The following is a 12,685-nucleotide window of genomic DNA, read 5'->3' as shown; positions in this document are numbered from 1 at the left end:
TATTTATTATTGTTGTGCGCTGAATGTTTTCACAAACTGCTCATACTGTAAGCGGGTATATTATAGCACGTGCCTATGTATAAAGTATTCAATAATTTTAACCCGATGTCGAGAATATTATAATAATATTTCTCGATTCCAAACGCCCCACGTCGGGGGTAAAAGGGGAAAAAATATTTATTTACTCCCGCGCGAATGTTTAGCTTTTTATTTTCGAAGGCAACACACGACCGTATACAATGACATAATAATATCATATTTTTATAAGGCGCTGCAGCAGCAGAATTATGTGTACATAGGTAGTATATAATAATATAGTAATAACAGTAGGTAGGTAGTCGTTGTAAGGTGACATTCGGGTTTATTTTATGGTTTTATTTCGTACCTATATATATATGAAATAGTAATACTATATATATTATTAGCAGCCGTAATTTATCCATTTAATGTGCACGTGAGTTATAAATCTTTGTACTTACTATTTTCTATTTTACTATAGTATATTATATATTATATCTATAGGTTAACACGTTGTATTAATAATGATAATACTCGTATAATAACGATTGATTATTGTAGATAGTTAAAATAAATAAATTGTGTTTAAAAAACGAAACAAAATGGTAATATTTATAGTAAATATAAATTAAATCAAAGTGGCCGATGAGGTTTTGGCCGCACGATTTTCGCGGCGATTTTCACTAGCTTTTACAATCGATGCGCGCTGATATGTGTCGCCTGCGCGACTAAGGATTTATATTTTTAACATAATATACACACTTTCCGTCAGCCAACCGACGGTTAATAACTTTGATTCGATAGATAACCACGTATTTTTTTTCAAACGCTGTTATTAAAACTATTCGAGCTATGGAAATTTTCGAATGGATAAACAGTTTTGAAATGCTCATAATTTGCTTTAAAATTATAATTTGAAAAAAACCTTCAGTATATAATAGCCTTACTTTAATTTTAAATTTGATAATAGGTCAATTCACTTTAATATTAAAAATAACAGAGTAAAACTGGTTCTTTTGAACTTTAAATTTTCTATATTAAGCGTTATATACATGTAGTAAGATGGAGACCACATATCCATGACTGACGTCCCACGATCGTGATTATTGAGTAAGACTATCTCAGTCATTGCCGTATAAAAGGTAATCCACTTACTCTGATACACTCATTGATTCGAGTAAACATTTTTAAAAACTCTGATAATAAACTATATTTCTTTGTAAAAATGTAGTTTTATAAGTTCCTCCAACTGCAATAATATAAAAAATTGTATTCAAAGTCGACAAAATTGACTTAGAATACCAATGTACCTATAGTCAGTTAAATAATAAACCGACCACGTGGTATATTAAGTTAGTACAAACTGTATAATTTACACGTCGTCGAGTAACGGGAAAATGTATGTACATCAGTAAAAAAATGGTCGAAATCGAAAAATTGTGTTTTTTTCGGTGACGAACGAAACGTTTCGGTTTTCTCAGCAAAAAAGAAAGAACGACGACGAGAACGAGCAGAAGAAGACGAAGAAAAATCGCACAATGAACGGGCAAATATACGCGGTTGTGGCGACTATATATTATTATATACCTATATACTTATAAACGACGACGTTCCCGGTGGTTCTGCGTAGCGGTGAGCCAACTTTCACTCTACAACGCCATCTCGTTAAATCGGCATTTTTAACGGTGTTATTAGCGTTTTCGCTTTCACGTCTTTCGAGAGAATTAAATAACACGCGCTCGACGGAGACCGATCCATCGCGGCGGCTACATAGCGGTCCGCCGCCACCGTATCTTTCTCCTCGCCACGCGTGTGCTCTCCCGCCCGTACACCGTTACAGATCGCCGTGTAGATTATATAAAAAGAAACGCGTTTACGCGGCTGCGAGTGTAGTATATAGGTACAACAGGTGTTGTAAATGGTGGTAGGCGCACGTACGAAGAAAAGCGACGACGAGACGAAAACGCGCGGCGTGTGAAAAATCGGCAAAACGGTGAAAAAAAATCAACGAAAAACGAGAGTTCGGATTGCTTTGTATATGTAGGCTGTGATAATATTGTATGTGCATATTGTTGTTTGTATACGTTTTTAAACTGTAAACAACAGCCACTACACATATATGCGTATTATGACGAGTGTATTTATTATAGGTACAATATTAATTAAATATATTAAAAAATTCCTTATTAATTATTATATTATATTAGACCATCGGTTTTGCATTGAACGCATGCGAGGTAATTATATTAATATTGACGTGTTTTCTATAGATTATGTTATTAGTTGATAGTAGGTATATATATATATGGCGGGACGTGTTCGGTGTCTCGACAAAGCCGAGAATTTCTGTTATAAATATTATTGGTGTACCTAATATTGTTTAGGATAATATTTGGGAATACTAGAGTCTATAGTTAATAGATAGTCAAGGAAAACAATGCTAAGTGCATCGAAATCCTATATAGTCCTCATTATGACTTGGTAAACGACTCGAGTATTTACGGGATGGTTAGTGCAAGAACATAGTATAATACTATTGGGATTTGAGGTACACTGGTCAATCATCTATATATTATAATAATAATACGATTGGACATCTTGGCACTTAAAAATTTTATTGTCGTCCCGTTATGTATTTATCAGAAATGAATGCGATTTTTTTTATTGATCATGGCGCCTATCATACGTATCAATCTGCCATCGGGATTTATCTCGCACGCGTTTATGGTGAAAATTACGTGGTTGCGCGACGTCTCTGTCCCGATCTGTCGATTAGATATGAGCAGTATAACACGTCCCAGAAAGTGATTTTGTAATCGCCAAGAGCATAATTTTTCGGCACATGTTCGATAAGCCTTTTTAAGGTCTTCGCTGCATATTATAAGACAGTGCAGTGAAAAAGAAATTATCAATTTCTAAACTTTTGATTAGCTGTTTTTAAATTATTTTTGTATTCGGAACACTTCAATTTACTGTTGAATAGATACTTAAAACTGTTTACGATAAAAGTACAAAACACGTGTAATAATCTGAAGTTTACAGTGTGTGTATATATTGTTATAATAATAATGATTTTAGAGTGGTTGCCAAACATCCAACCAGTTAATATATTTTGCGTTATAATTTATAATACCTATGTTTATTGATTTTAATAATTTAATTAGAACCACCATTTTATAATCTACTTAAGTATGCAACCAATCATATCATTACGATTATATATTATTATGTTTGATTTATCATGATAACAAAATTCGAGGCTTAATAATGTGTTATGTACTTACAATTTTGACTAAACTGCTAAAGTAAATAATTTGTTTCATATTATTATATTATTTTAAGTTTATTTATTTGATAATCACTCTGAATATATTTATATTTAATAAATAACATCGACGTCGATGTTTGTACACAATCGTTTATTTGAGTTAATGAGTACCTACCTACTTAATATTGGCATGTGTTTTGGATTAGTATAATGTCAACAAATGAGTGCATTTTTAATATTATCGTATATTTTTTCATATCTGCGGGTCGACTTTTGCGATAGTTCAAGACGATATAAAACCGTTTAAAAATAATAAATAACGAGGGAAATCGCGTGTGCTTAACGTTTAGACAAGTTCGTGTCTTCGCAAATGTATATAATATAAAATAAGGTAGGCGGATAAGTCATTCGTGATACTTTCACGCGCACGACATTATAATATGTATTTAAAGAAGAAGCGACAATTGATCTCGATGTATAGAACATTAGAACATATAGTATATTACTCGTAAAACAAAGTAGAGTAAAAGCATTAAACGTGAACATTTGGCGGGTAATAAATTGTTTGGAAAAATCGTTTAAAAACCTGCTGTGTTTATGATATCGTTTTGTATTAAAATATTGAAAAGTGGCGTTGGAGCGTATATAATATTATTATGTGTATAGTTTGAATGAACGCAGATCGGTTTGCCATTAGTGATTGAAGTTGTACCGCTTACAATAAAACTTGAAGACTTTTTCACCATGCACAAATTTGACTTAAACACATATACGTGATTCGATTATTGCTCCTGTATAACTTTTAAAACTTTTATAATATAATGTCTTTAGAAATAACTTTTATTTCAATAATAATAACGATGGGGTATTGTTCATATTGTATTGCTTATTATATAATAAATGCTAATTAACTAATATTGTTTTTAATAATAAACTTCAGCAATCAATTGAGTTTACCAGATTGTAATTTAACGGACAGAAATCAAATCCACTAGTCAGATTTTACGGTTGAGCTACCTAACACCAAACACTGTACCGTGTCATGTATATTTATATGGAACATAATATTACACCTATATAAGGATTGATTTATTTATTAACGAAAAGTCCACGTCGTATTTCTGTGAAAACTGTCACGTCATGGTGTTCAATAACAGTTTTCGTGGAAATTCGACAGAGAGACAAAACAGAAATAGAAACTACCATATAAATATAAGAGAATTAAAACAAAAATAGGTCAATTTAAAAAAATGATTTTACCATCCCCAAGATGGTGTATTGTACTTTTGCATGGAATTATGTATTTATACACATCAGTCACTAAACTAAAGAATTGTATACTTTTAACGACGTCTCCCATAGTAATTATTGTTTGCTCGTCAAAGTTAACCGACCGCATATATGCATTTGCATTGCGCGCACCCTCCAATTCTATATAACAATTAACGCCATTAGCGTAAGAGGTATTTTTCTACGGTACAATTACCTACATGATAATATTATATACTTGTGCGTTGTCTGTATTTAGTTTTAAGACGACTAAACCTCGCGTCGTACTTATTTCTTGGTTTTTTACATTCCACTTGTATCACCTTGATAGTGTCGTGGTCTCTAGGCCACTGTTCCTCGGTCCGTGAGTGAACCAGCGTGCACCGTAAACTGTTCCGCAATTTCACCAACTTTTCAATGTACGTCATCGCAGGTAGGTAGGTCACCTATAAGACCGTGGTATTATAATAATAATGTGGCGTTTGAATTTCGTCGACGAAATCGGTTCAAACGTCCTTTGGCGTAGCGTTCGTCTGACGTTTCACACGGTGCATTTTATACTTGCATTTTTCCACTCGTTTCCACGTTATTTCTATTTTGATATTTTGAACCATCTTGAAAAAGGGATACAAAAAATATAAGAAACGACAACTGTCTAAGAATACGAGTTCGTCCTGAACACAACCGGAGATAAACAAAGACCGTGCATTAGCACCACTTTCTGTGATTCCACCACATAAAGAAAATCGTTACGTGAAATGCATATGATAATAGTATAATACATCATATCATATTGTTATTACGGAGTGGAAGTATGAAGTGACCAAAATAAAGTAGTGCATAGAGATTGGGAAAGCGATGACGGGAGCAGCAAATACTTTCGGCGACAAAATCGTTTTTTTTTTGTCAATCGCAATCCGCATAGTATTTTATCTACTACACCAAAAGTGGTGATCATAATTCTGTAACGACTCGGAGGTCAAATTGAATAGAATTTGCAACAGCTATGAGGTCGCGGCGGCGCGGCGTCTGATATGGTGGTAAGGTGCATAATATTATGTACCGTGTATTGTGTATCAACCCGCTACTTGGGATGGCGTTTTTTTTATTGGTTAATATGATTTTATTTTGAAATTAGTTCTAATTAAATACAAGATTTTTCGGACTCGATATCACGTCTCATCCCGGTGTACATTAAAATAAATCAGATCCAAAGCATCGAGAAAGTATTTTCATCAAACCGTTTTTGTTCGTGACATCGTTTAATTAGCTAATCGGAGAAAAATAACGCAAACCACACATAATTCTATACAGAGCAAGGTCTCGTATCCGTCAAGGCCGACGGAATGAGAATATCGAAAAAAGGCTCTACACAGTGAAACGATTATATAGGCATATTGTTTTCAAAACATTATGTTTGTGGCAACAACTGCAAACGTTCGTATTTTGCGCCTCCCCCCAAAAATGAAAATTATACAATTTTAAAAACTGTATTATTATAAGTGTGTCACGCGTCTTCGTAACATGTTCAAGGCCCAATATATACGAACGATCGAATATTTTGAATCCATATTATTGTCACGTTCTGTAAAAATCGAATGGTTTTCACAAATATTGACAAAGATAGAATGATAACAAAATGCGCGGGTATCGAAAACTGTATCGGTACATTACGCGAAAACATCAATAATGCATTGTTACGACCTTGACACTAAAAACCAAACCCACGTTGGTCAAACACTGCTGTTTTAGAGTTCTTAATGAATCTTTATAATATACATATTATAGGTACATATATTATATATTATTTTATACTATATTATTATACCATTATAGACATTTGTGTTTGATTATAATAGTAATTATTACCAATGCGTGGTATATTGTGTGCCTATATATGTATATAATGGGTATAGTACCGCGTCGTATTGTTTGTATATTTTTTTTCTGTTCACACTCTCGAACCCATATAATAAGAGATAGACTATCTATCAATGATAAAAATGTAAAAATTGTATACCGATGGTGGCAATCAAGGTAATGTTCAAGGTAGAACTTGAGTTATCATCAAGGCGACCATTCCTTCCGCGTTGTTAAACCTTGTGAAACTCGCTTGGAGGTGGAGCGGTGGTATAGGTACGCGGTGCTTTTTTTTATGTACTCGAATAATATACATAGGTACACACACGTCCAAGTGCGTGACTCAAATATCCACTCTACGAACTATCAATTCGATTAATATTGTGCACTGAAAACTAGTTGTTTACATCGGTGACGTCACGGATCCTTTTTCTATCATCCAAATCTCATGGAGTATACGAATAACCCCCAAGGACATGGATATTTTGGAGACCACCTTGGGGTGCGAATTCGCTCATGAGTTGCTCGTGGTCGCTGCTAACAGTGTATTTGTCTCATACACTTATGTGCGTCTTAAGGTCTCGGACGGTGGGAAGTTCAAGGCACCATCAGCACGAAGGCGAGCCACGATCGAAATACGCGATATCTATGAGACAACCGTTTTGCGAGGGAAAATTGTTATATAAGAATAATGATTTAACGTGATCAAGGACGAACGCCGCCAACAAAATTAATTTGTTTTTATTTTGTTTTTTTTTTTTTGGTATGAGCAAAAAACAACAAACTTTCAACTTTGAACTTCAAAAAAAAAAAAATTAAACAATATGTAAGAAAAAACGAATTCAACTACTCCCGAGTACGAGCCAGTCCATTCAAGTTACTGTTCTTATCATAAACGCGTGCGCGTTACTGCGTGAGGGAACCGATCCATTGTCGTTATCAAACAGCTTAATTAATATTTGCACTAATGACTCGAACGTATTCATAAAATCAACTGAATGGTATTATATTCATGTGACCGACAGACACACATATACACACACACACACACACACACTCTCTCTCTCTCACACACACACACACTCACACCATAATTATCTACATTTTCAAAGGTTATTGACTCGTCGGATTTTACCGGGCCAAGACACGACAACAGGGTATTAAAAGCGTATTACTACGTTTTCTGAGATTTTGACCCCTCGGTGGCACCAACACACTAACTGTCGGTTCGAGCGGTCAGCATTTTACCCCCGCAAATATTTTGTTTAATTGTATATAATCATAGTTAACCGAATAATATAAAGAATTAATTAATTCTCGTTACTATATTCATTTCGACTTTCGACGTATATCCACGCCCTAACGGAGTTAAAACCTACGCCGAGCATAATAATATAAAGTACAACAATACGAAACTTACTCAGATATAATAGATCCGGTTGATGTGCGAAGAATCTGCAGAGATTGTTGTATCCAAACAGCGGGGTCGTGAAGCGCGCACAGTTTTAAAAGACAATATATTATAATATAATATTATGTATATAGGTAAAAAATACAAAACAGCACTGTGGCGAAATTCAAAAGCACAGAGAAAAACGCACGTAATAATAAAAATTTATAAATTAAAAACACTACGGTAAAAATGTATAATAATAATAATAATAATAATAATAATATAACAACGATATGAAAGTATATAAATTTTTTTTTTTTACAGAGTGTTTAAGCTAAAAATTAAAATAACAATAATAATATAATATAATAATTAAACGGTTAACAATATTTCGTCGGAACCGTTCGGGTACGCGATAAGCGGACGAGTGGTGAGTCGTAGTCGGACACGGCGCGCACACGGAGCGATCACTGTGATATGAAAACGCGGTCGTGCGGCGGCACGGCGGCGGCGGCATCGGCGGCGGTGGTACGTCGTGAGCGACGGGGGAATCGACTGGTCGAGAGGGGCCGACGAAGGCCGGCAGCGGACGAACGGCACTACCTTCTATTTATTTATTTTTTTTTTTACTCTTCCGTTTCAGCTCTCTTCTTCTACACCTCCGCGCGGCGGCGACGCTCATCTAATTCATTATTATTATTATTATTATCATTATCAATATTTTATTTTCGTTGTATACCGGCGCCGTTGTGCTTTTTCGATGACTGAAAGAAAAAAAATGCTCGCCATTTATCCTTGGCGGAATACACTTTTCTCTCTCTGTTCGTCTTTCATTACCAATACCTGGCTAATGACTGCCTACGTTTTTCACCATCTTTCGCGTCGATACCAAAACAATCCGCGTCGGAGAAAAGCGCAACTACCCCTCCCATATATGATTGCAAATATTCTTTTGATTTGGCGGGTGCTACACAACTGGTGTCCGACCGTCGGAGCCCACGCGTTTTTAGTGTAACTAAACTTGACTCGCAGGAAAAACTTCCACGCCTCGCGAAGAAGTCGGATTTACTTAATTTTTTTCTATATGAAAAATTAAGACTTTGTGCAAGTCGCATTAGACTACGATTTAAAACAGCATATTTTCAGCTGTTGTCTCAAATAATCACAAAGTTTTGAGTATTTTAGAATATATTTTTCTGGAGTTCTGGTTAGTTTAAAAACCTGAGTCAAATTTGACCGAAATAAAGTTTTCCTATTTAAATAATAAAATTAATGATCAGCATCTGACTAGTCTACGAGGTGTGATCGTTTTCCCAGTATAGTTGTTTTTGATTTTTGAAATGGTTTAATTAACAGGATGGCTTATTGTTTTATGACCACCGTGAAACATAACTAAAAATTCTCTGAATTTTTGCCGCTTAATAAATAACCGACCCCCTTAAGATGTTCCTTCAAATATATATATCATAGACATTTAAATAACTTATAAAAATAATGTTCACGCTCACTTAAATTAAAATCACTATTTATTTTAAAAACTGATTTTTTTGGCAATAATTTAAATAATATAGCTACAATAAAAACTAAACATAAACTTATGTATGAGGGACAATATTATAATAATTGTATTATTATTCCAGTTTCTACAATTGATTTTAATATAACTTAATTATCTATTGAAATTTGAAATATCCTTTTAAATATCTGGAAGGTCTGAATCAGTAAAATTACTAATTAGTATGACGTCTGACACAAATTACTAAGATTGCGAGTGGCGTATATTATGATAAGCGTACATATTATAATAATACTATGTCAAGTAAACATTATTTATCAAAAAAAAAAAAGACGTTTTATACAAAAGATATTTATTGATACTTTATATATAATTCAGTCCTTTATTTACTACCCCATAGTACATTTTTAAATAGGTACCTAAATTGTTATATGTTTTGATTTATTTAGATATACTTGAGGGGGCTTTTACATTTCTTGGGAAGAATTAAGCTCTTCTATTAGCACCTATAATGCATATTATTATATTGCTAATAATCTAATTCTTAAAAAAAAAAATTTAATATTTTGTTTTAACTAGGTAGGTATTTTCCTGGTGTCAAATTGATATATCAGTTCTTCCCATTTCATATCATCTTATAACATAATATCGAAAAAATTGACATTTTTTCATACATTTATGATAATCTCAAAAGGTTTTTTACAGACAGGAAACAATCTTTCACACTTGCATTTGAAGAATGTAGAGTACAAGTATTTTTAAAACTATTTCTATATGTATAGACAACGTGTTCCTAAAACCTATATGATGATTGTTTGAACCATATTGTGCAATGAACCAAATTATATTTTGCTTTCGGATGGAAAATACAACGATGGCTAACAATGCTTTTATATCTTATTATAAATTGTGTATATAGGTACTTCTTCAAAGTCTAAATTAAAAGTAAAACTAAAAAATGAGTATTAAAATAATTTAACATCATTCGAAATAAATAAATAACTATTGTAACGTCTAATTTGTTTGTACAGGTATCTAGTTTAAATGTCCCGGAGAAATTCGCACCTCTCGCACCTAATAATATGTCAATCCGGCCATGAATATGTACGCATTCGTATTACCGTATAAGTATATACCTAGGTACCGCGTGTGTTATATAATTAATCGTTTAAACGGATATACTACAACGCAATTAATAAGTGCTTGTTTTCGCGAAAGAGTTTTGTACAATATAATGGCAACGTCTATCATAATATTATAAATTACAATATTACCTATATTATTTTGTATTTTTATAATATGTATGCGTGTGTAGTGCGTGTGGTGTCGGGTGGGAGTGAGTTATGGCGCCCGGAGCCCTTGACATTGTCGTGCCTGAATTGCCTAATCGGAACGCCGGCCAAAGAATCGGTTTCGACTGAACGACCGTTATTGTAAACCAGCTAAACTATTTATTATTAAATATTTAAGAGGTTTTTGTATGATGTTCGCCGCTTCTCGATTTTCAATGCGTTTTAAATCTCTTCGTTTCTCCCCCCCCCTCACCGCCGATGATCATACATCGTTCGAGTCAGTTTCGTTGTTTCAATGTTTCGCACAAATTATATTATACTAACTAGTCCTATAGGTAATGATTATTTATTAACGATACACGGACTACGCACTCTACAGCGTCCTATTTGCAGCCGATTGAAATTCCGAACCCTTTGCCACTCGATGTGCCCTTTTCGATCGGTTGATAATTATTATTATCAATTAATAAATGAACCGTAGTCCGGTAACGACCATGTTAAAATGTTTTATATACACCTACCTAGTATTTTCGACCGATAACCGGTAGATAGTCAACAAATATTATTTTATACAATACACATACATGACTGGTCATTTTCGCGTTATCGTAAACCAATTATACCTATATAAACATGATTACTAGACAAATTAATATACATATATTGAAAAAAAGCTTACAATCTAATGAAAATTAAAAAAAATCACCAGCTTATAATTTTTTTTGTAATCATCGTTATATTATGTTTATCGGAATTGTTTGAACTATTACTATATTGGATTAAATCATATTTATTATTTACTGATGTTTCCTCTTTGTGTATGTGTAGTTATAATTGAGCAAAACAAACATTTTGACGATTAAAATCGCACTAATGAATATAATATTAGATACCTACTGTACACGTAATAGACAATTAAAATAATTATACTTAATAGTTACAATCGTATTATTACAAATCAAAATGTATCACATATTAATTATACTAACTACCTATGTAAGCATGAGGTCACACTGTAGCAACTTATTCAGGAATTCCGATAGGATATAGAACAATTATGTAGTTAATAAACGTTCACACAATAAAATTAAAAATTAAATTTTATTTCATTCAGTCCTAAAAGGTAAACTTTACGTTTGAAGAGATTTTAAGGATTTATTTCATATAAATAGATCTATAATATAATAAAATAATAAAATGTAATATTAGTTTTCATTTTTTTTAATCAAGTATTTTCCATTCAACTTTGTAGGAAATAGTATTTATTTTTATTTGTATGTTAATAATAAAGAGGTACTTTCTATTTTTACTGACGAGCAAAATATACATTAATTAATTTAAAATAATAAGCAAATTACTAAAAATATATTTATTTATAAAATACCTGATCGGAAAATTTTCTAGTCAAATTAATTTTTATTAAATTGAAGCAAATCATATTTTTATTCATATTGTTAAAAATATTATATTATGATATAACATAAGAGCTTGGTATTAACTTGATAATATGTGTACAAGGTAATATAAATATTTAAAAATACTTTCATTAATATTTAACAAATTGATTTATTAACCTATACAAAAAAAAAATGTCATATAGTAAATGTTTCTTTGTATCTGTTATATCTATATTATACTATATAACTATATAAGCAAGAAAAAATAACATAAATTATAAAATGTTATTCATCTAAGTACGGTTTTCTGCTGAATATACATTCAATTCAACTAATAAGTCAATAATTACCTACCTATATAAATAAAATAAATTGTTTGTTTTTTCTTTTTTGGTATCCAGTGCGACAGTGCATAATACGTTTCAAAGTACGATTTTGAGTAACATTTAAAAATGCATGGTACATAATGCATTTTTCTAATTTTTGGAGAAAAATTATTTAGAGTGTGGAATTTGTTATAATTTTATGCTTTAAAAAGGTGGGATTGTGGGTAGATTATAAGACATAACGTGATTCGAGTGTGAAAAAGTTTGTAAGTCGACTTACTCACCTTACAAGGAATTATTATAAAACTGCACAGCAGTGAATACAAATTTACATTCATTTATATTT

The 12,685-nt window shown here is 32.5% G+C and overlaps 1 protein-coding gene across 1 annotated transcript in view; it reads right to left on the bottom strand.

The window, feature by feature from the left end:
• The window catches only part of LOC132941803 (ecdysone-induced protein 74EF-like), a 116,165-nt gene extending 107,889 nt beyond the window's left edge, over positions 1-8,276 (bottom strand). Inside the window, exon 1 of the mRNA XM_061009980.1 lies at positions 7,836-8,276. The gene's annotated coding sequence lies outside the window, so the exon portion shown is untranslated. The remainder of the gene's footprint in view (positions 1-7,835) is intronic.
• Positions 8,277-12,685: the final 4,409 nt, after the last annotated feature.

The sequence above is a fragment of the Metopolophium dirhodum genome, chromosome 3, assembly GCF_019925205.1.
Source record: "Metopolophium dirhodum isolate CAU chromosome 3, ASM1992520v1, whole genome shotgun sequence".
In the NCBI taxonomy this organism is placed as follows: domain Eukaryota; kingdom Metazoa; phylum Arthropoda; class Insecta; order Hemiptera; family Aphididae; genus Metopolophium; species Metopolophium dirhodum.
The sequence above is the reverse complement of the archived record's forward strand: the minus strand, read 5'-3'. Positions and strand labels throughout refer to the sequence as shown.